The 24,765-nt window shown below is 36.9% G+C and overlaps 1 protein-coding gene across 1 annotated transcript in view; it reads right to left on the bottom strand.

Annotated features, from left to right (window-relative positions):
* LOC132419245 (carbonic anhydrase 5B, mitochondrial-like) overlaps positions 1–24,765 on the bottom strand; it is a 203,089-nt gene that overhangs the window by 22,905 nt on the left and 155,419 nt on the right. The gene's annotated exons all lie outside the window — the stretch shown is intronic.

The following is a 24,765-nucleotide window of genomic DNA, read 5'->3' as shown; positions in this document are numbered from 1 at the left end:
GCCTGCTGGCTGAGGAACACTCTGCAGAGTGGCTGGTATGGCTGTGGGTGGTGTCTGGGGAGCGTGGGAAAGGAAAATTCCTGGGAGCCAGGGCTGTGCTGTAGGTCTAGTAACTCAGCCATCCTGGAAATCTTGACATGCCTGGTGCTTTGGGATCCTTGGACTTCCTATCAGAGTAAAACAAAGAGCTAACCATTCAAAGCTTTCTGTAAGAGATTGTGAGAAATGGGATGGGGAAAGAGTTCAACCTACATTCTGAATCTCATTTTTAAGTGATAGTAAGACATCTCTGAATTGAGAGGGGAAGTCTGCATTCTGACACTGATATGCTTCTGACACCAACTGCAAGTTCAAGGGCTTCCCAAGACTAGTTTCAGTAATTCGCTAGAACAATTTACTGAATTTACAAAGCTATTATAATTACAGTTATACTTTATTTCAGTGAAAGAATACAGATTAAAATCTGTATTTTAATACAGATTTTAATGGATACGTGGGGTAGAATCCAGGAAAAAGTTGTCCTTACCAAAGAGAGATTTGTTCTTGCCTTTGGTTATTAGGGGATAATCTCTAAACTGTTAAAATGTGCTGCCTATCAGGCATGTCTTTTTTTACCTGGAGCATTGAGCAGTCAAATAGTAACAATGTGGTTTGGGGTTAGGTCTTTGTGTCACATGACATCAGCAGGGTCTCTTGACAGGATGTAGACTTCAGAGTGAGATCATACCACCGTGATGAAACCCTAAAAGAAATCTCTGGACACCAAAGCTCAGTTGAGCTTCCTGTTTGACAAAATTCTTTGCGTATTGTCACACATCAGTATCTGGAAAGTAATTAACTTGTCCATGACTCCACTGGGAGAGCACAACTGGAAGCTTGGCAATTTAGAATTCTCCTCGAATTATTATTACTAAGAGAAATAATTAATCGACGGGGTGCTGATTCAATTTTAGTCTTATATTTCTGGATTGTTGGAGCTACTTAAGCAGCTGGCCCGTAGGTGGACTCCTTAGAGCACATTTGAACACCTTACAGAGAGGTACATTTTACCCAAGGCTGTACCATCTTTCTGGCTCTGAGAGTCCCTGGAATGCTGGTGAAAGGATGCTAAGTCAACCCTCCACATCACTTATGTGTTTCCATGAAAGATATAATAAACCATGTTTCTCTATACTGTCTGAAGATGGGTCATGTGGCAGGGTCTCTCTTGACAAAGGCGGCCAGGAAGTGACTCTCTCCTCCCCAGAGACAGAATTCTCAAATTGCTTTTTTTCTGCTCAGTAAGGGTTAAAGGAAGTGAAAACTGTCATACTCTTCTGCATGCTGTCTTTTCAGACAGAGCAGAAAAGACCACCCATACGTTCTTCTAAATGTTTGTTAAGAAATGATTGAAAATAGCATGCAAAAAATTGTATCTGTATTTGCTTCTTCTTCTTTATCTATGAAATGAAAGCAAAAAGTGACATAGTATTTGCATTTGAAACTGCAGTACTATTAAAGCTGTGTCTACTGGCTCAACAAGTACACAATACTCTAGAAGCATGAGCCCTTCCCAGAAGCCAACTCAGCCATTTCTTAAGTATGAAAAGAACTGGGGCATGTGGTAAAATACAATGTTAAAAATTGTATTTTACAATTATAACAAGAGTTTTCTCTGTACTCATACTGTACTCTTATGTGCATGTGATTTTTTAAAAACAACAGCATGAAGTAGAGTGATTAAAAGAATCTGCTACAGAATGTGAAACCAAACACTTTTCCATTTCCTTTTACAATTTTGAAGAGCTTTATTCCCTTTTTCTTTACTACACTACCTGAGGCATTTTAAAATCTAAGCAGGTATGAACTCTGTGGGAAATTGAAGCTGTATTTTATTCAGCTTTATGTCCCAGACAGCCAGGAGTGGTAGTACTAGGATTTGATAAATAAAAACCATTCTTTCTTTAATTGGTGCATTTTCTTTACTTAGGATAATATCAAATTTGAATTAGAGGCAAATACGGGGTGGCTAGTATTATTTGTCTGGTTTTAAGCTAGGGAGAAGTTCAAAAAACATTATTCTTCTCTTTTTTCTTTTTTCTATAAACTGGGAGATTTAGTTAGAAAATCTATCTTCAGCTACCATGGTGGCTTGACAGCCCTAGTTTTCTGTTACTTCCTGTTGTTTGCCTTTCCATGGCCTATTATGGCTAAACATTACAGAGAATCCCCTAAAACGTGAGGATTGATTTCATCAAACTATCTCTGGCATGAATATGACTATGTTTTCCTTATCTCAGAACTGGAAAATTAAGACCCAGAAGTTGTTAAGATACTTCTCTTTCCCAAGATATTTATTCTGCATATACATACAGTATTTGCATTCAGAAATTAAAAAGAAAAAACAAAACACAGATTTCTGTTTCTTTTGGTTTGAAAAGCCTTCACATAAATTTTGATGATTTTTATTTCCTCCAAACCTTAGCTTTATTGCCAGATTCTACTAACTAAATTCCAATTATAAAACTAAGTAAACCATCTAACTTTGTGATCAGGGCAGGGCATAAAGGAATTACCTAAGTAATTAAAATCTTATATTTTAATAACTGAGCCTTTTATGGCCTTTCTCCTCTGTTAAAATTGCTTGATGTCTCCTTGCTTGAATTTTTAGTTTATTCTGTTTTTAGCAATATTACTCAATCAAAAAAAGAAAAAAGGCAACAACTTTTTTAACTTTAAAATTTTTGTGACCTCCCACAAGAAACTATGATTATAAATTAGAAAGGGAAGAATCTTGCAGCTAAAGAATTATATTCATTTAATTTGCAAAATACAGTCGTATTATAGTTCTTTAAGTGCCCAGAAGTCTAAGTCCCAGAGGTAAAAAACTGTTAAAAACAATCATTTAAAAACTTGTTAAAATGGAAGAAAAACTTTATTCAAGACTATGACAGTAGGAAACAGAGATTGAGCTCAACCCCAAACACTCAGGGACAGGTGTGGATTAATAGCCAAGGATATGAAGGGTTAGCAGATGGAAAATTATTTAGAAGAACTTGATTAGTCATCAAGGTTAGGAGAATTCTTGCTAAACTGGCCTAACAGAATTCTTGCTAAAGTCAGGCCAAGGACTTTCATATCAAGGGAAGGGGAAAAAGAACTTGATAATATATATGAAGGGTGGGATTTCTTTCTCACTGACTTAGCAGGATGCTTGCTAAGATTGGGCTATGTAAGCTCAGTAAGGGCAGGGGTGTAGACCTAGTTGAGAAGACGACTGAGAGGAGTCTCACTAAAATTTGATCAAGAGAGTCTTTTTCAGAACCTCTCGTTGCTATCATTCAGCCTCTTAGATTCTTCCTTCATTGTTTTAAAATTGCCTTCAAATGTTTAGATTTAAGGGAAGAAAATTTGCCCAACTATTTATCTCACAGTACTGACTACACAGTAATAATTCAAGAATTACTAGCTCATTTACACTTTGTTCATTGTCTTGATTCTTTTTTTGTCTGAAAAGAATACAATAGGTGTGCAAATATATAATGGGAATATTAGAAGGAGAAGAATGAGAGAAGGAACAGATAATATATTTGGAGAAATAATGACTGAGAATCTCAGATACCAAAACACAGGTCCAGTAATCTCATGGAACACCAAGCAGAATAAACTTCCAAAAAGCTACATCTAGGGATTTAATATTAAAATTGCAAAAATTTAAAAAGAAAAGAAAAAATATTGAACAAAGGGCAAAATACCTTACCTATAGCAGAGCAAACAATATAATTTCATCCAGCTTCTCCGAAGAAACCAAGCAAGTGAGAAAAAAATAGGATTTGAATATATAAAGTGTTGAGAGAGAAACAACACACCAATCTAGATTTCTGTATCTTGAAAACAATTCACCAAAGTTTAGGAGAAATAAATATTCTCAGAAAAACAAAAAGTAAAAGAATTCATTAACAGTATATTAGCTTTGTAATGTATGTTTTTTGTTTTGTTTTGTTTTGCGGTACGCAGCCCTCTCACTGTTGTGGCCTCTCCCACTGCGGAGCACAGGCTCCTCACGCGCAGGCTCAGTGGCCATGGCTCACAGGCCTAGCTGCTGAGCGGCATGTGGGATCTTCCCGGACCGGGGCCTGAACCCATGTCCCCTGCATCAGCAGGCGGACTCTCAACCACTGTGCCACCAGGGAAGCCCTGCAGTGTATGTTTTTAAAAAAATTATCTAAAGAGAGGAAGAATGATATAGGTCAGAAACTACATAAAGAAATAAATAGCATCAGACAAAAAATAATGAAGATAAAATAAAATTTTCTATTTTTCTAAAAATCTAAAAAATGATAGTTTGTTCAAAATAATACTAACAAAAACGTATTTACTGTGTATGATGACATTTACATGCTTGGGTATGCTTAGGTAAGATAGCAATGATACAAGGGATACTAGGTAGCCATTAGGAATATTTGGTTATTATAAGGTATCAAAATACCCACATCATCTATTGTAACAAATGTGCTACTTAACTTTGCTATGAACTTAAAACTACTCTACAAAACAAAATCTATTCTTTAGAAAACAACACAAGACATTACAACAGAATTTTTTCCTTTTTTGGCCATTCTTGTATTTCCACATTTGGAACAATTTGTGTCAAGCTATTCCACTGACTTCTTCATGTCTTATAAAAAATGAAGAGTGTGTTAAGACATCATTTTATAGGCCTGAAAGCTTTGTATCTTGCTTCTTAAAAAAGCTGGTACTATCTGTGTAGCACTCTTAAAGTTTTCTGCAGATAGCATAGGAGGAAGAAAATTCATTTTTCTTTTTAAATAATAGATTTTGGAACATGTCTGTGATAAATATAGATAGGATACATCTAGCAAATGTAAAATTATCATCAGTTTTGTAAAGGTACGGAAAGAAAACAACATATAGATTTGACTTTAACAGAAGTCAAATCTTATGGAGAAAGTAACATATAATCTAACAGTAGATAGAAATGAATGAAGAAGCATAGCTAGAGAACCAGAAAATAATTAAGAATTTTTAAAATTGATGATTTTTCTCTAGAGCTTAGAATAGTTTGGCAACTTTTTAATAATAAATACTCAGTGGTTTTCCCATGAAGCTTTAGACATGGGAAAGACTGATTCCAGCATAACAGACCACTATGTGTGCCTGGGAGTGTTCTAGGTCTTGGAGATACATAATAATAAAACACACAAAGTTTCTGCACCCAATGAGCTTGCAGGGACACTGAGAGACAGAGAGACACACACACAACACACACACACACACACACACACACATACACACACGCACACACATATGTAATATGCTAAATGTATTGAGAAATGCTTTCGAAAAAAGAGAAATAGGGCAAAGGACATGAAGAGAGGATTGGGGGTAGGGATCCTTATATTTTATGCAAGTCATGATCATCAAGATCTTTAATTTAGTCACCATTCTTTCTCTGCACAGATGAAGAAACGGGGGCACTAAGAGATGGCCCAAGGGTCCCCAGCTGGCTAGTGCCCACTAGGAATAAAACCCAGCTGTTATGACGCAAAACCAGTTCTCTTCCCTTTTTCTTCACCTTTGGCTTGCCCCCAGTTGGAAATGAGTTGCTGCCATCAGATTTTCAAGTTTATTATTTCTTCTCTTTGCAATCTATTTATACTGATTTTCTTATGAGTACAAAATCAATTCCCCTAATGACAGCAATAATAGTACTTAAGATGTAGGAAGGGTTAATTTACCAGTTGGTGACTTCAGAGTTGTCTACAGCTGGTCTAGCTGACTCTGTGGCTGTTAAGCATTCATGACACTGCCTAGCACTCTTCACCGTGAGGTGACACATTGAGGAAGAGTGCATTGCTTCTCTAACATTAATATACATGCGAGTCAGCTGGGGATCTTGTGTAAATGCATTGTTGAGAGTCTCTGCTTGGGCCACCCTGAAGGAAAGAGTGACATGAATGAGGACGCAGTTTGGACAGATTGCAGAACCACTCTGGCGAGCAGACCTACTCACATGCTCCATTAAGAATCTGCTTCTGTTACTCTTTACATGTGTGCATACTTGCAACCTTGCTACAAAGTTTGCTGTCAACAACTTCAACTGATACTGCATATGTGAATGCATGTCTTGGGCACTCAGCTTCTCAGGAGGGAAATTCCCCCATACCCGCTCTACTGTGATCTGGCTGAACTTGGGAGAACTGGCTCCCCAAGCCTTTTTTGCAAGCTCAGTTTCTTTTAGAGGAAGATGTTTATGATAAGAGAAAATTAAAATGGCATCTCTATGTGGATAAAGGTTGAACAGTTCCATTTATTCTCATGGAGGCAAAATCAGTTCTGATGGGTATAAGATTTTACAGCTATATGGGGCTTTATTTCCATCTGAGACTTTGGACCATTTAGTCTGTGTTCATTAAGAGCCATTGAGGGATGTGAGGATGGGGTGTTTACTGGGTAGTAGATATCTGACTTTGGATTTCTAGGCATCTGCCAAAATCTTATAGGCTGCCTGACTCCTTCTATGGTCAAGACTTGTCACCGCCAGGGAAAATGGCCAGTCACTCTGGAAGAGTTGGACTCTCCCTGACACTCTCAGTAAGGAAGGACAAATGGAATGCTCTGAGCCACCAACTGATAGCCCTGAAGGTAGAATTTCACTCTGTGTAGTTTTGTTCAAAGTGGAACTAAAAGGGTAGCAGGTAGAGGTGAACCTCCTTTATCAGTTACTAGCATGCTTGTCTATGGCTCAGATAAGTTATCAGAGGAAAACAAAGACTAGTTTCCTGGTCAATGTCAGCTCCAACCTGTAACAGCCTCCCAGTCTTGGGGAAGGAAACAGTAAAAGCAAATACCCTCTTACTCATCACCAAATCTCAAACCATTCCAATATCTCAAGGATGAGGCTTCTAGGAGTAAAATGTACCTAGATCAAGTGGGATTTAGCCCACAAATGCCAGGATTAATAAATCACATTAGTAGAATGAAGGAAAATAAACACATGATCATTTAAGTTGACACAGAAAAGGCATTTGACTAAATCTAACAAACTTACATGATAAAAACTCTGAAAAAGCTAAAAATAGAGGAAAAATTCTTCACCATGCTAACAGGTCTTTATAAGAACCCCACAGCTAAAATCTCTTTTTATTTTTATTATTTAATTGGAGTATAGTTGCTTTACAATGTTGTGTTAGTTTCTGCTATACAATGAAGTTAATCAGCTATACATATACATATATCCCCTCCCTCTTGGACCTCCCTCCCACCCCACCCCCATGCCACCCATCTAGGTCATCATAGAGCACTGAGCTGAGCTCCACAGCACTAGCTATCTATTTTACACATGGTAGTGTATTTATGTCAAACCTACAAATCTTAATGGTGAAAAACTGAAAGCTTTTCCCCTAAGATCAAGAAAAAGACATGGATGTACTGGAAGTCAACATTGTTCTGGAAGTTATAGTCAGGGTTATTAGACAAGAAAAAAGAATGAAAGCATCCAAATTAGAAAAGAATAGGTACAACTATGTCTATTTGCATATTACATGATTCTACATGTAGAAAATGCCAAAGAATCCAAAAGAAAGATACTAGAGGTAATAAATAAATTCATTAATGTTGAGACCAAAAATCACATGGAAAAAAAATTTGCTCTTTGTTTATACCAGTGATGAAAAATCTAGAAAAAAATTAAGAAACCAGTTAAAATATCTTAAAGTATCTTAAAAATTTAAATGTGTAGGAACACATGTAACCATGGGAAAGAGAGACTTGTCCACAAAAAAATACCCCCAAAATTGCTGAAAGGAATTAAAGAAGATCAAGTAAATGGAAAAAAATCCCATTCTATAAATAGGAAAACATTATTTTGGCAATATATGCATTTATTTATTAATTTTTAAAGTAAAATATGTATTTAATTTTGCTCCATGTCTTTTTCATGATTTGATAGTTCATTTCTTTTTACTGCTGAATAATATTCTACTGTATGGACGTGCCACAGTTTATTTACCCATTCACCTACTGAATGACATCTTGCTTGTTTAAAGATTTGGCAAATGTAAATAAAACTACTATAAACACCTGTGTGGAGGTATTTTATGAAAATAAGTCTTCAGCTCATTTGGGTAAACACCAAGGAGTGAGATTGCTGAATGTGATGATACAAGTAAGTATAGTTTTGTAAGAACCCACCAACCTGTCTTCCAAAGTAGCTGTACCATTTTCCATTCCCACTAGTAATGAATGAAGTTCCTGCTACTTCACATCTTCACCAGCATTTGCTGTTGTTAGTGTTTTGAGTTTTGGCTATTTTCATATGTGAGTGGTAATATCTTCTGGTTGTTTAATTTGCAATCCCTAATAACATATGATGTTCAATGTCTTTTCATGTGCTTATTTACAATCTGTATATCTTAGTTAGGTGCCTGTTCAGTTCTTCTGGCCACTTTTTAGTTAGTAACTACAGAAAAGCACAAAGCTGTAAAGCCAGATGGCCTCACTTGACTCTGAGAAGGTTACTTAATGTTTCAAAGTTTCATTTTCTTCATTTATAAAATGGAAGAGAAAAAGTCCTGCCTTGAGGATGGCTAAAAAGATCATGAGAAGAAGTGTATAGGCAGTGTCAGCTCTGTAGCAGCTGCTTAATTAGAGGGACCTACTTATTTCTCCTCAAATTCTGTTTCTTCCAAGTCCTTTACAGTAGCCCCTAAATAGCTTTGCTCCTGGCCATGTAAAAATGAGGCTTTCCTCAGAGTTCTCAATGGAAAACTCAGGGAAGCTGCTCAGTATGTGGCCATGAATAATCCCAGACCCTTGCTGGTTTATCAGATCACTCTGATAGTGGGTCAAGGCAGTAGAAACTGTCCTCACGATTATCTGGTATGAGAGAGTGGTGAATTAAGTTAAAAATTATCAATTAAAATTTTATATGTTTATAAAACACTTCTTGTATATGTAATACTTTGTCAAATGCTATAGAATAACACACACACACACACACACACACATACACACACACACACACAGAAAAGGGAAATATGCAGACACCAGGCAAAAAATAATAGGATGTGGCTTGGACCTCAAAATGACCAGTCCTTTTTTTTAATTCCATGGAAGATTCCAAATGTTATTAACATAACAAGTACAACAACTACAATAGCCAATATGTTCTGTACTGTATGCCAGCCATTGTACTAGGTGCTTGGCCCACATGACCTGACCAATGCTCTTAATAACCATTTGAGACTTCTATTGTCATTCTAATTCTAGACTTGAGAAAGTTGAGCTTTGGAGAAGTAAACTCATTCAAGAAACCTAAATCTAACTCCAACTTTCTTTTCTCTATTACACACTACCTCAGCTGAAAGGAGATGCTTAGGATATTGGAACTGGATGGTACTTGCCATTTGGTCCAACCTGTACTTCCTAAGGTTATGAGAGAAAATATTTCTGTGCTGAGATGGAAAGTGGTTGCTGACTTAGTTGGTGAAATGTGGGAAATGGTCAGCCTTGAGAGCAAGCTGCAGACATGCCAGGCATACCGCCGCTGCTCGAAGGGACTGTGCCTACTTGTTCCCCTCCTTGTTTCATTCCATGGGAGATAAATTACCAGGGCCCAGAGATCAGAAAGAATGTAAAATGAGACAAGCAAAGCTGTCTCCCCCCTGCACGTTCAGGTTATTTTGGATGATTCTGGGCTTATGGGTTTCCTCCCAGGGAAGTTAACCTTGAGCCGAGACAGTCTGTAGATGATGTAAACCACCATCTGGCAACCAACCTCCCTTTTTCTAGTCTATATAATCTGCAACTGTAGCATAATAAAATTTGCCTTGCAACCATCAGTTGTCTTGGTCCTTCTGACCCCATTCGTCGGTGCTATTTCAGTTCCTTACCCCACCCCTTCTGACCCTGGGCGGTGAAATCCTTTCTCCAGCTGGTCTGCGGCAGTGAAAGGCTATGAATGGTGGGAAAGAGGCCTTCTTGGAAAGCCTGGTCATTGTTTTCCTCTTAGAAATGCTGAAAACTGTAGATAAATAGTTCCACAGATTCTGGAATATGTTGAAGACCTACAGACTATCTGAAAAGAGTGATATTTAACCACACCATGAGCTTGCATCAGAAAAAGACTTCAAAGATTTAAATACCAGGCTGTGAAAAGTTAAGATAATATGCAATAAATTAAGACAATAGAGTAACTGACCCTTTAACGATGAATCTCCCAAGTCTTCAACATGAACTTTGTTCAGAAGAAATGCACACAGGAGAAGTTGCTGTGCTAGTTGCCCTTGCCAGTGCCCTGTACCCCATCATACCAGGAAAGGATCCTGCTTTCCTTATGTCTCCCAGGCATGATGCTCAAAGGTGAACATTTGAAACTGTCCCACATTCCCCTGCAAAAGGAACTTGGTAGCCACCTTCCCTGGAGTCCACAATGTAGGCAACATGTTATAGTTTGCTGGCCTACAAAGCCTGCCCCAAATTCTGCAACCCTCCAAACCTGAGGTTAAGGGGAATAAAGGAGGTTTGTTCTCATTTTTGCCTTTTTTTACTCCCTTATACCCTGCATCCCAGCGTGAAAAATGAGGCTATGGTTTCCCGTCCAGTGTGGTCAATGGGCAGAAGGTAAGGACAGGGCTTTGTGATGTAGTCAAAGTTTGGGAGAAGAGTCCAGAATGCCACCTGCCGTGATGAAATCAGCCAGAGGTCATAATACTCAGGGACACTCTTCAGAGCACCTATCTACTGCATGTGCAGACCTAACCACAGTATCACTCATTATAAGAAGAATACAATACAAATAGGTTATAATGTATTCCATCAAGCTTGAAATGTTGTTTCCCAATCGTTGGCTGACCTTCCACACAAAACTGCTGAAGAAACAGTTTCCATGGCATTTGTGGCAAAGTTATAACTACAAGAAAGATATAAAGCTAATTTAAGCCTACCATGGTGGCTTCTTTGACTCCAGGCACTTCAGTGACAACAAATATGTGCTAAAGGGCCCATATGTGTTTGTGCCTTTCATCTGTTTTAATCTCCAGACAAGCAAAGAGCATACACCAGAATTAAGGATATGCTGCGATGATATTACATGTGAAAACATAATTCTTGATTAGAAAATTAGAAAAATATAGCTTGATTGTGTCTGCAAAAGCCAGTGCTGTGTCACTGCATGGTAGAGATCATTCACTTGTGTAATGTGGAGGAACCAATAGTGCTGCTTCCACATTGTAGCCCAAAATACTGCAGTCCCCAGCTGTTATGAAACATTGCTGAGCTTCAAAACAGGAAGTACAATACACCGCCGGTAAATAAAGCTCTTCCTTCCCTCTTAGCAGGCTTCAGAACTTCCTTATCCTCAGTTCCAAATCCTTTAACAGATGTTTACTTGTGAGTTTAGATTTTCCTCTCCCTCTCTGAACTCCTCTAGGGGTCAAACAGTATGAATTGGGTTTCTATCATTTACCTCTCATTTTGTTAAAAAGTAAACAGAGGAATAAGCAATGATATTTGCATTGTTTACCTGAAAACCTTGACATCACAGGAAATAGGACTGTTTGACCTTATGTGTCTTGATCCTCTAAATATTTTGAGCTGGAATCTATTATCAACATTACTTTTTCCTTGAGTGAGAATTTCCCTTTAAATTTATCGCTGACACATCCTGTTGTTGTTGTTCAACAACAACAAAAACTAAACTGGTATCCTTAATCAGGCAATAATATTTTGTATATGAATCTCTGCACACATACTACAGAGTGTAAAACACAGCTTGATCTATAAATAGATTAACAACTACAATTCATGCTAGGCAAATGGGGTAAAAGTACTCATTTGCTCATTATCCAATTTGAGGAGAGAAGCAAAGGAGGTTCTTGAAAGACATTGCAGCTAATACATATTTCATTATTTTGTCTGAGAGTATGATGATAACTCCAGAATCCTATTGATAGGTATATTAGTTTTGTATTGCTGTTGTAACAAATAACCACAAAATAAGCAACTTAAAAAACACACACAAATTAATCACCTTATAATATCTATAGATCACAAATCAGACATGGATCTCTTTGGGCTAATATCAAGGTATTGGCAGAGTAGTATGCCTACTCCAGAAGGAAAAATCTATGCTTTTGCCCTTTTGCAGCTTCTAGAGACTATGTGCAGTTTTTGGCTCATGGCCCTTTTTTCCATGTTCAAAGTCAGCAAGAGCAAATCAAGTCCTTTCCGTGCTGCCATTTCTTTGGTTCTCTTACATGGTCACATATTCCTCTTCCACTTTTAAGGACTTGTGTGGTTACATTAGACCAACCCAGATACCCCAGGATAATTTTCCTGTTTTAAGATCATGTAATTAGTAAACAATTCCATCTGCACTTTAATTCCCTTTGCCATGTAAAGTAACATATTTACAGGTTCTAGAGATCAGGATGTGTTCTTTGAGGGAGGGGAATCTACAATAACAGGCAAATATATAAAATATATATAAAAATATATTTTTATAGAATTATAAGTCTCATTCTCTACTGCAGTAAGACTCTTACATTTACTAGAGATTGAAAAGCAGATAAATGTTCCTTTACAATACATTACATAATATGAAAAATATTGAGTACTACTATTCACAGCAATGTTTCTGGCATCTTCATGTTTTTCAGGTTCTTACTAGGGCCCTAAAAGATATGCAGGGACAATATTAATATTCACATTTACAGACTAAAAAAATTGAGGCTCAGAAAATTTAAGGATCATTCAACTATTCAGCTGCATTCAGAAATAAAAGACACACTTTTTCCTATTTTTCACCCTCTAGGCTCTCACCCAGGGAGGGCTGCCCAACTCACCATCTTCTCTTGCCTTTAAGTTAAACCCAGCTTCCTGGTGAGTCCTGAAGCTAAACAGTGGCATCATGACAGGTCTCCCAGTCTGAGCTCGTCCTTGGTAGGAGTACTCCCCACTCCCACCTCCACTAAAAGTCTGGCTTATCTGGTAAGCCTGTGCACAACCAGAGTTTTGAGTTTTGAGTTAGGCTAGAGTGATATGTAGGAGAAGAGTGCTATCGACTGATTTGTATCTCCCCAGTTCAGTGTGCCTATATTTGGAGACAGAATGTTTAGAAAGTGATTAAGGTTAAATGAGGTCATAAAGATAGAGTCCTGATCTTCTAGGTTTAATAACCTTAGAACACAAACCAGAGAGCTAGTTTCTACTCTTCCAGTGAATATATTCACAAAAAAAGTAGTTACATGAGCCGTCAATTAAATAGTAGCTTCCTACAAGCCAAGAGAAGACACTTCAGAATAAAATCTACCTTCTGGTACTTTGATCTTGGACTACACAGCTCCCAGTATTCTGAGAAATAAATGTTGTTCTATAAACCAACTAGGCTGTAGTATTTCGTTACAACAACCAAACCCTACTGATACAAAAAGCATTGATCCTACTTCACAGGTTTCTTTGCAACACTTATAGGAGAACTGAAATCAAACTTTGAAAATGGAAAGCAGAACTTCAATACACTTTGATTGAATACTATCAAAAATCCTTTAGATCAACATTGCCATTTCTTCTACATCAGTGGATGACCTTTTGGTGAGCCCTGCTTTTAACTCTGTGTTTAGTCACTCCCTGTGACACCTATGATCTTTTCTGATCTTTGTAGCCAACACATGTTATTTTCCATTTTGTTGATGATAACCATCCTAATGAGTATTAACTGGTAACTAATTATGATTCGGTTTGCATTTCTATGAGAACTAGTGATGTTAACTGTTTTTTCATGGTTGCAACACCTTGTTCAAAATTACTTCAACATATATGGGAGAGATTATTTCTGAACTCTTAATTCTATACCATCACTCTCAATGTTCATGTTTATGCTAGTACCAAACTCTTTTGATTAATGTGGATTTGTGTAAATTTTTAATTCAAGAAGTATTAGTCCTTCAAATTTATTCTTTTTCAGTATTATTTTAGCTTTTAGGAGCCAATTTCAATTTCATGTAAATTTCATTTTTTACCTTTTTCTTTTCAACAAAACAATGTTATTGAAATTTCAAAGGGGTTAACTATTCATTTTTTATAAGACATGAAAAAGTCATAGGAATAGTTTGAGACAAATCATTGCAACTGTGGAAATTCAGGAATGACCAAAAAAGAAAAAAGTCCTCTGTAATCGTGTCATATGTTGCTTTATAAAGAGTAGATTTTATTTTGTAGAGTAGCTTTAAGTTCATGGTAAAATTGAGCAGCACATTTTTTACAATATACCACCTATACTGACACATGATAATCACCCAAAGTCCATAGTTTACATTAGGGTTCACTCTTGGCATTGTACATTTTTGAAAAATATGTAATGGCATGTATCCACATTTATAGTGATCCACCTATTCATCTCTCCTCCGTCTCATCTCCTGGAAACCACTGGTCATTGTACTGCTTTCATATTTTTTTTTCCTTTCCCAGAATGTCCTATAGCTGGAATTATACAATATGTAGGCTTTCAGATTGGCTTCTTTCACCTAGTAATGTGCAGTTAAGTTTCCTCCATATCTTTTCATGGTTTGATTGCTCATTTCTTTTTATCGATGAATAATATTCCATTGTCTGGATGAACCACATTTTATTTTTTTGTTCACCTACTGAAGAGCATCTTGGTTGCTTCCAAGTTTAATGAACATGAATAAAGATTCCATAAATATCAATGTGCAAGTTTTTGTGTGGACGTAAGTATTCAACTCCATTGAGTAAATACCAAGGAGCGTGACTGGAGGATCATATTGAAAATTTTACAAGACACTGCTAAGCGGTCTTCCAAAGTAGCCATACCATTTTGCGCTTCTACCAACAATGAAGGATAATTCCCCTTGCTCCACGTCTTCACCAGTTTTTGGTGTTGTCAATTTGGGGTAGTTTTGCCATTCTAATGGGTGTGTAGTGATATCTCACTGTTTTATTCATCGGCAAATCCCTAATGACATAGGATGTAGAGTATCTTTTCATATGTGTATTTGCCATCTGTTTTTGTTCTTTGATGAGGTATCCATTCAGATCTGAGATTTATATTTCCATTGGAACTGTTGTCAGGTATTAAGCTTTCATGTCCACCTGAAAAAGAAAGGAGAGAGAGTAGTCACCATAGTCTCCTCTTCCAACTGTAGCAATTAAGCCAGAGAGCATTAAGTGGGCAGAATATGTTACAAAAACTCAAAGCTCATCACATTACATTGGTAAATGTCACATTTCAGGCCTGGTTATAAACTTGGACCCAGGAATGCGTGTATATTGCTAATTCCATGTGTTCACATATTCAATTTTGAGGGGAGGAGAGATGACAAAGCAGAATAGATGGAAAGTTCAGCCAAGCAAAAATATCTTGCTCAAAAATGGATGAAACAGGGCCTCCAATCCACAGCCAAAGAAGGCTGGACACTTTCCCCAGGTGCAAAATGTTTTTGTATTTAAGTTTGGATAGGTATAAGGGAGAAGTGTGAGAAGACAGTCTCTGTAACTAGTGGAAGATAACCCTGTCTGCCTGCCTTGGGTAGTTTCACTCTAACATGATCTGGCACCCATCCGAGGCAGTCTAAACTTTCTGAGAAACTTGATTTTCTGTTCCTACTGCCTTAGCCAAACTAGGACTGAGGTGACTGAGGCAAAGGAGCAAGGGGTAGGGATTAAATTAGGAGTAGGGGGTGGAAACTGTTTACTCTGATATGCTTAACAATTCCTCCAACAGCAAACTTTAATCATGATTCTTAAGAATCTTTTGGGAAGACAAGTTATTTATTGTTTATTTTTTAATTAACAAACTTTATTTTTTAGAACACTTTTATGTTCACAACAAAATTGAGCAGAATGTACATAGAGTTTTGATATCTCCCTACCCCCTCATACATATCCCACCTCTTCCCCATCAAAAGCCGTCATCAGAGTGTTACATTTTTTAGAGTGGAAAAGTCTACACTGACACATCATCATCACAGAAAAACAATAGTTTACATTGGGGTTCACTCTGGTGTTTGCTCAGTCTATGTGTTTTGACAAATGTCTAATGACACGTGTGCACAATTACAATATCATTCACAAGCATTTCACTGTCTAAAATTTCTCTGTGTTCTACCCATTCATCCATCCCTCCTGTTTAACCCCTGGAAATGACAGAGATTTTTATTGTTTCCAAAGTTTTGCCTTTTCCAGAAACATCAGTATGTAACCTTTTCAGATTGGCTTCTTTAATTCAGTAATATGCATTAAAATTTTCCTCCATGTATTTTCATGGCTTGATGGCTCATTTCTTTTCAGTGCTGAATAATATTCCATTGTCTGGAATATAAAAATCATGGTTTGTTTATCCATTCTCCTAGTGAATGACATTTGCTTGCTTCTAAGTTTTGGCAATTATGAATAAACCTGCTGTAAACATCCATGTAGGTTTCTGAGTGGATATAAACTTTCAACTCATTTGGGTAAACACCAAAGAGTGTGATTGCCGAAACTTCTTCCAAAGAGGCTGTGACATTCTGCATTTCCACCAGCAATGAATGAGAGTTCCTGTTGCTCTACATCCTCACCAGCATTTACTGTTGCCAATGTTTGGGGTTTTTGCTGTTATAATAGTTATGTAGTGGTATCTCTCTCTCTCTTTTTTTTGTATTGAAATTCCCTAATGACATATGATGTTGAACATCTTTTCATATACTTACTTGACATCTGTCTAACCCAACATCTGTAGATTTAAAGAATCATGTACCACAATGTTCATTGCATCTCTATTTACAATAGCCAGGACACAGAAGTAACCTAAGTGTCCATCGACAGATGAATGGATAAAGAAGGTGTGGCACATATATACAATGGAATATTACTCAGCCATAAAAAGAAACAAAATTGAGTTGTTTGTAGTGCGGTGGATAGACCTAGAATCTGTCATACAGAGTGAAGTCAGAAAGAGAAAGACAACTACTGTATGCTAACACATATATATGGAATCTAAAATAAAAATGGCTCTGGAGAACCTAGGGGCAGGACAGCAATAAAGATGCAGACATTGAGAATGGACTTGAGGACACAGGGTGGGGGAAGGATAAACTGGGACGAAGTGAGAGAGTGGCATGGACATATATACACTACCAATTGTAAAATAGATAGCTAGTGGGAAGCAGCCGCATAGCACAGGGAGATCAGCTTGGTGCTTTGTGGCCACCTAGAGGGGTGGGATAGGGAAGGTGGGAGGAACACGCAAGAGGGAGGGGATATGGGGATGTATGCACACATATAGCTGGGGATATATATATACATATACATATAGCTGATTCACTTTGTTATACAGCAGAAGCTAACACAACAATGCAAAGCAATTATACTCCAATAACGATATTTAAAAAAATGGGTTGTTGTTTTCTCACTTTTGTGTTTTAAGCATTCCTTGTACATTTTGGGTATAATTTCACCCTTGAAAGTTTGGTAGTATTCAGCAGTGGAACACTCAGGCCCTGGTGTTTGCTGTTCTAGAAAGTTATTAATTATTTATTCAGTTTCTTAATAAATATAGACCTATTCTGATGGTCTGTTTTCTTCTTGCATCAGTTTTGGCAGACTTCTCTTTCAAGGAATTTGTCCATTTCATCTAGATTGTCAAAATTATAGTCATAAAGGTACTCATAGTATTTCTTTATTGTCTTTTCAATGTCTGTTGGAATCTGTATTGATGTTCCTTCTTTCATTTCTGTTATTAGTAATTTGTGTCTCTCTGTTTCATGTAAGCCTGGCTAGAGGCATATGAATTTTATGAAATCTGGCAAAGAGTCAGCTTTTCATTTTTAAAAATTTTCTCTATTGATTTTCTGTTTTAAATTTCACTGATTTATGTTCTAACTTTTGAATCATTTCCTTCCTTCAGATTACTTTGGATTTAATTTACCCTTCTTTTTCTTGTTTCTTTGGTGTAAGCTTTGATTATTGACTTTAGATCTTCTGTTCTAATACATGCATTCAGTGCCATAAAGTTACCTCTAAACATTGCTTTTGCTGCATCCCACAAGTTTTGATAAGTTGTATTTTAATTTTCATTTAGTTCAAAATATTTTACAGTTGCTCTTGCAATTTCTTATTTGGCCATTTGTTATTTACAGATATGTTATTTAATCTCCAAATAGTTTTGGATTTTCAGGTGTCTTTCTGTTCTTAATTTCTGGTTTAATTCCATTGTGGTCTGAGAGTAGACATTGTATGATTTCTATTCTTTTAAATTTGTTGAGGTCAGTTTTGTGACCCAAAATGTGGTCTATCTTGGTTGTTTATATGAGTTTGTGAAAAATGTGTCTTCTGCTCTTGTGGGATAGATTAATCTATATCCATTATATCCAGTTGGTTGATGGTACAGCTGCGTTCAACTGCATCCTTATTAATTTTCTGCCTACTGGATCTTCGCATTTCTAATAGATGGGTGTTGAAGTCTCCAACCATGATAGCAAATGCATCCCTTTCTCTTCTATTAGTTTTTGCCTTACATACTCAGACCATGTTTTGTTAGGTAATAAACATTAAGGATTTTTATGGCTCTTCGGAAAACTGACTTCTTTATCCCTAATAACTTTCTTTGCTTTGAAGTCTGCTCTCTCTGTCTGAAATTAATATGACTTTTGCTTTCTTTTGATGAGTGTTAGCATGGCATGTCTTTCTCCAATGCTTTAGTTTTAAACAATTAAAATCTGTACATTTAAATTGTATTTCTATAGAGAATATGTTGTGGGGTCTAGCTTTTTGCCCCACTCTGATGATGTCTGTCTTTTAATTGGTGTATTTAGACTATTGTTGCTTAAAGTGACTATTGACAAAATTGGATTAATAGCTGCTCTATTTGTCACTATTTTCAAACTTGTGGTCCTTGTTCTTGTTTCCTATATTTTTCTACCACATTTTTTCTGCCTTTTCTGGATTTAATTGAGTATTTTATATGTTTGCTTTTTTCCTTCTTTCTTAATATATCAGTTATACTGCCACTTGGACCATTTTGGTCATCTAAGACCACTCCTCTTACCCTAACATGGGTTCCTTTCTTTGCTACAGATCCAACTGTACCCTGGAAAGCACAACTTCAGCTTCTAACTTAATTGCTGCAGCTTGTGTAATTTATCTTGATAAGATTATTGTATTCCTGAGTCTGAAGCAATTTTCCCCAGTAAGTAAGCCCATCTTATATGTAGGCATTATGTTTAAGAATAATTATTCAGTTAATAATTCTATGCTATCTCATTTTTCTTTAAAAGAATACCAAATAAAGGAAGACTTATCTCTTTAAATGTTTGATGAGATGTAAAATGAAGACAAATGTGGATTGCAGTCTTCTTATTTGGTACAATTGCCTAAAAACAAACCAAAAAAGAATTCTACAATGTTGGACGGGTACAAGCCTTTCTTTTAAGAACACCAAGTGTCCAGGTTACAAATCCCTGAAGAAATTCTTTTTCTTAACTATCAGGAGAGTTGATTAATTTCTTTTTCCTGGTTCAAATATTTGTGAGCTACCTCACAGAAGGAAATAACTCAATATACCAATATCAGGATCAGACTGAGGTGTAATCTTTAGGTCTTTTCTGAGTCTGTGATTTGTTTTGGCTTGTGTAATGACTTTCTAAATTCATTTATATTTGCAGTTGATTTAAAAAGTTCTGTTGCTTAAATACCTGGCTCCTAGAAAACTAAAAAGGGAAAAACCCTTTAAATCCTCTGGAAATTGCTTCACTTTGAGGGAATAATGTACAACAGTGGGGGGAAGGAGTTCCAACAATGACTTCTGCCATCTGTGTTTGCGCCTCGGTGATCAGCAGTGTCATTCAGAGGTCAGAACACAGATCCTTGATAATACAGGACAAACTTCTGATACCTGTGTGCAAATTACTCCAGGAATATGTACAGGGCTGCCAGTTGCAGGATTAGGTAGTGAGTACTTAGCAAACAGCTGAAATTGACAAAAATTGTGCATCAAATCAACAAAAAGAGCTGCATATTTTAGCAAATTTAACTAGATTCTAAAGGAAATTCACATAGAAATGTAATATCAATGCATCATTATTTTTTGTGTTAATATCTATACTTCATAAGACACAAAATCTCATTTAATTTGGAGTTAAAGATTTCAATTTAAAAACTTCCTCTATTTATTTATCTCCTTTATTTATAAGAACTGGGAGAAGATACTTTGGATTGAAAGTTAAGTATAGCAGGTGGTGGAACATAAAATATTTTCTACTGAGAGAAGTTTTAAATAAATAGTTTTACCTTTTTGGTGAGCCTGGGGGAATTTAAAAACCTCTTTCCACAGTTTCACTTTTTAGATCTGACTGACATTAAGGTGCAAGGCCTTAGTGGTGCTTGTGGGAGGTCCAAGTAGCAGGTTTAATATGTAGTATAAGACAACTAGATTTATTACAAGGGGACTGAAATACTGAAGAAAGAAGCAAAGAGAAAAGAAAAGACAACAATTAAAAATAGATCTCCACCAGAAATATTTTTGTATACAAAAAGGAAGTGGACTTCAGAAAGCCAGGTCACAGACTTTTGCACAGAGATCTTGCACACAGAGATATGTGATTAAAAAATAGTATTATGAGCTTAAGTTTGTTACGTTTTATAAATAGGGTGTTTCTATAATTTGGTTCTATACTGTAGCACAGATCCTGCTATCTAAGACAATATCTTTATGTCCCACAAGCAAAAAAAAAAAATGTATGTTTTTTATGTGTATCTGATTATCTGAAACATAAGGGAATGGATCAGGTGTCTAACGTTTGGTATGGAATGCTGATATGAGAGCTCTTGAGCACAAAGTTGGACACTGAAGAATTTCTCCACATCAGTTAACATGCTCTCTTTGGGCTTAGGAGAATATTTTCAAGAATCTACATCCCAGTGTCCTGGAATCCACTTGGACACACCATTCATATGGATTCCATATGAGGAGAGGAAAACTCCAGAAGCAGATGGGAGTGGGATTCATTGTCAGTGTTGTAATTTCAGAGATTGCAAAAATAGCATGAACCAATATTGGCAATTGTCCTGCTACAGAGTACTCCATTCATAGTCACATAGAAAACACTGTATTTCAGAGGCAGATCTAGCTAGTTCAGGGACCCACCAAGACATGGGACTTAAGAAACCAAACAGATACTCACATCTTGTAATAAAGAGCAGAATTTTGCTTGAGGACAAAAGAAAAATCACTTTTAAAAAATTTGATATAAAGGAAGTTGATATGACCACTTTCATAAATTTAGATTCCTCAAATGTTAACACAGGGAGATTTAGATGGAGGTTAAGTGATGGTGTAAGGCCGGCATCACACTTAGGATTTTTCATAAGTAATTGGAGCATAAACCAAGCAAAAAATATCCAAGGATATTTTTTTCTAAGTTCTAAAATATCTAAGTTCTTCTTAGAGTTCCTTTAATAAACAATGGTGCTGCTCAAATATTCTCCTAATCCAAGTGTAGACAAAATTTCTGGAGATACTTTTGGTTGTCATAACTGTGGGAAGTAGAGGATTTGATACTAGCATCCCTGAGTAGATACCATAGATGCTACTGGGAATCCTCCAGTGTATAGCCCAATCCCCTCAGAAAGAACAATATTAACTAAATTTTTCATAGAACCAAGATTGAAAAATCCTTATACTAACAAATGTCCTAAACATAAACCCATTTGAAACCATCCTTAACTGATCAAATGAACCAGAATAACAGTTTTTTTTTTTTTTTTTTTTTGGTCTGTGTTGGGTCTTCACTGCTGCATGTGGACTTTCCCTAATTGTGGTGAGTGGGGGCTACTCTTCATTGTGGTGCACAGATTTCTCATTGTGGCGGCTTCTGTTGAGGAGCACAGGCTCTAGGGCACGTGGACTTCAGTAGTTGCAACATACAGGCTCAGTAGTGTGGTGCACGGGCTTAGTTGCTCCATGGAATGTGAGATCTTCCCTGACCAGGGCTCGAACCCATGTTCCCTGCATTGGTGGGTGGATTCTTAACCACTGCATCACCAGGGAATTTCTCACAATAGCAGTTTGATAAAACAAAATATAACAAGTAACCTCAGTTAGAAATCTATTCTCCCTCTTTCTAACCCCACAAAAAATTGTTGAATGAATGTAGGTATGACTTTTAAAAAAGAGACTCTGCAAGAAATTTTCTTAAATATGTTTCACTGTAATATCTGCCATTCTCCAGGTGCTATTTTGTGCCCCCAAATTATTGAAAACACTGTAATAATTAAAATGTACCTGCATTAGTGCCTCTTGGCTAAACGTATTGAAATACATGTGAGGAGAAACACATAACAAGCCTTAAAAAAAAATCTAGCTTGTTTGATTATCACTCTACAGTTTAAGGAGAAAGATTGGAATTTATGCTAAAAATGCCTTTAAATGCAGTATATATAAATATTCAAGCCCACTAAAATAATACCTCTTCTAATAGCTCTGGACTTCTTGTTCTTTTGATTTCTTGTCGAGGAAAGGAAACTGTGCTCAAGGTATTCTAATTCTAGTCTGGAGAGTTTTGTGCAAAGAGAATTAGTCACATTCAATGTGAGACTTGGGGTTTAAGACAATCACTGCCCACCACTTATTCATGTGACATGGATCTTCAGTTTCTTCAGCTCTAAAACAAAGGTCCTAGGGTCCTTCCAATGATAGTAATAATAGCACAAAAATAAATTACAGGCTGACCTTGATATTTCTATCAAACACTAAATGTCTGTGTAATCATTTTTACCAATTCATAAGTCACTAAGTGATCATATCGTAAAACCAAGATTTGCTTATTAATAAAGCAAGATTTGCTTTATTAATTAATAAAGAAAAGAATAATTGATGTACCAACCATAGAAAGATTGCAGAAAAGACCCTCTCACCCTCATCAGAATAAATGAAACCAGATACCTATGACAGAGGTTTGATCATTTACTAAGCATCCAATCCATTTGTTATTCTGTAAAGGTTGGTGTTAGGTATTAGTATAATTGGTGGTCATTCTTGCGTTGCATATGGCCTTGGAAACTCCTCTATAATACCTCTATCTTAATATTAGTCTGATAGTACTGATAGTACCTCTATCTTAAAATCAGTCTGAATGTTAGTGTTAACCAGGATTTTCCAAGCAAATCTGTATGCAAAATAGATGGCCTATAGAGAAATAGAGAAGTGGTGCATATGCTTCTAGAAGTATATGATTGCCTCTTACTAGCTGAGATCAAGAGAAAACACAAGGCAACAGCACAAAAATCACTTTGTGTTTTTATTTCTTCTATAGGAAGTCTCTTATTGAAAGCCACAGAGCCTATAGGCAGCTTGCAGAGAAGAATGCGATCCACACTGTGCCAAGAATTTTTCAAGGAAAGCCAAGGGTTTGTTTGTTTCTCAGCCAGGGCTATTCCTCTGCTTATACCGCCCCGCCCCCCCCCCCCCCCCCCCACCGACACACACCCAGAGCACTTGACTGCCAAGATTATTCTTTAGCAGCTGGTTTCAATTATTTCAGGGATCGCTTTACAGTCTTTGGTTTACTCAAGACTTTGTCTTGTCTTTTCTTCTCTTTGGGCTTGAATTTAAATGGAACATAAAAACCAAAGGCAATGATTTCCAAACTCATTTTATCTATTCATTCATCTCTTTGTTTTTACCTCAGCAATAGTTTAGGAAGAAAGAGATTAATATGATGACAGAAGTACAGTTTAGAAAACTTTTACCTCGTGGCTGTAGCTATATAATTGAGCGTAGCCTATAGAGAATGCTCTATAAATGATGCAAAAGGTGTTTTTGTTTGTTTGGTTTTACTTAATAATGCAAGTGTAACCTGCTTGCAAAACTTGTGGACTTCATCTGGACTTCATCTTTGGGCCTGTCAGATTCACCATTTACGTGTGTTCAGTAGAGATAAATACCAGCAACTGGCATTGAGACCAGATTCTTAAGAAAAGGCAGCTAAAAGCTATTCTCCTTTAGCTTCATTTCCCAGGAGGGCTCACTCAGCTGCCTTAGTAGAGCGGGTATCTTCCTTCTCTAAGTGGTCATTTTGGAAGTTTGAGGGATTGTGGCTCAAGAGAAAATTACTCAATCTGAGGAATTCTTTAAGAGCCACATAGAAAAGGCCCCAGACCCAGGCCTCTCCTTAGCTGCATCCAGTTTGCGGTGTTTTTCATGGTTGCAATCAGAAAAAATAAATACAGTGTGAGAAATCAAACGACTTTTGTCCAAGTGGCAAAAGGACAGTGTCTAACTTAACACTAGAGTTAGACAGAAGCCAGAAAGGGTGTCTGGTGTGAAAGTTTCTGGCTGCAAGATCTACCTGACTGTTGCCCTCAAAGTGCGACTATCACATATTTGCAGGAACCCCCAGAAGCTTCCTGTTTCATGTGTCTCCTGAGAAGGATTGCATAGTACAGTACAAGTTACATTGCCTGTGTGCTGTTTCCAAGCTAGGAGAAAGAAGAACTTGTACTTTGTATTTTAAGATATTTATGAATACTTTCCATCAATAAGTCTCTCCATTATTGCACAGATACCACAAGACAATACAGAGGAGATTGTAGATCCAGCTTAGCCATTCCATCGAGGCCTTAAGGAGGAGTTGGGACATCTCCAAGGTTAAAAGCAGTGCAGTTTGGCAGGGGCACCTCCAAGGAATCTTGGGGCTGAGATAAGGGAACATGATTGACCTACGGTGAGATGCTTCTCCAAGATGGAGTCAGTGGGATTGGCATGGGTAT

Source organism: Delphinus delphis, chromosome Y (assembly GCF_949987515.2).
Source record: "Delphinus delphis chromosome Y, mDelDel1.2, whole genome shotgun sequence".
NCBI lineage: Eukaryota > Metazoa > Chordata > Mammalia > Artiodactyla > Delphinidae > Delphinus > Delphinus delphis.
Note: the sequence above shows the minus strand (reverse complement) of the source record. Positions and strands in the feature narration are given on the sequence as shown.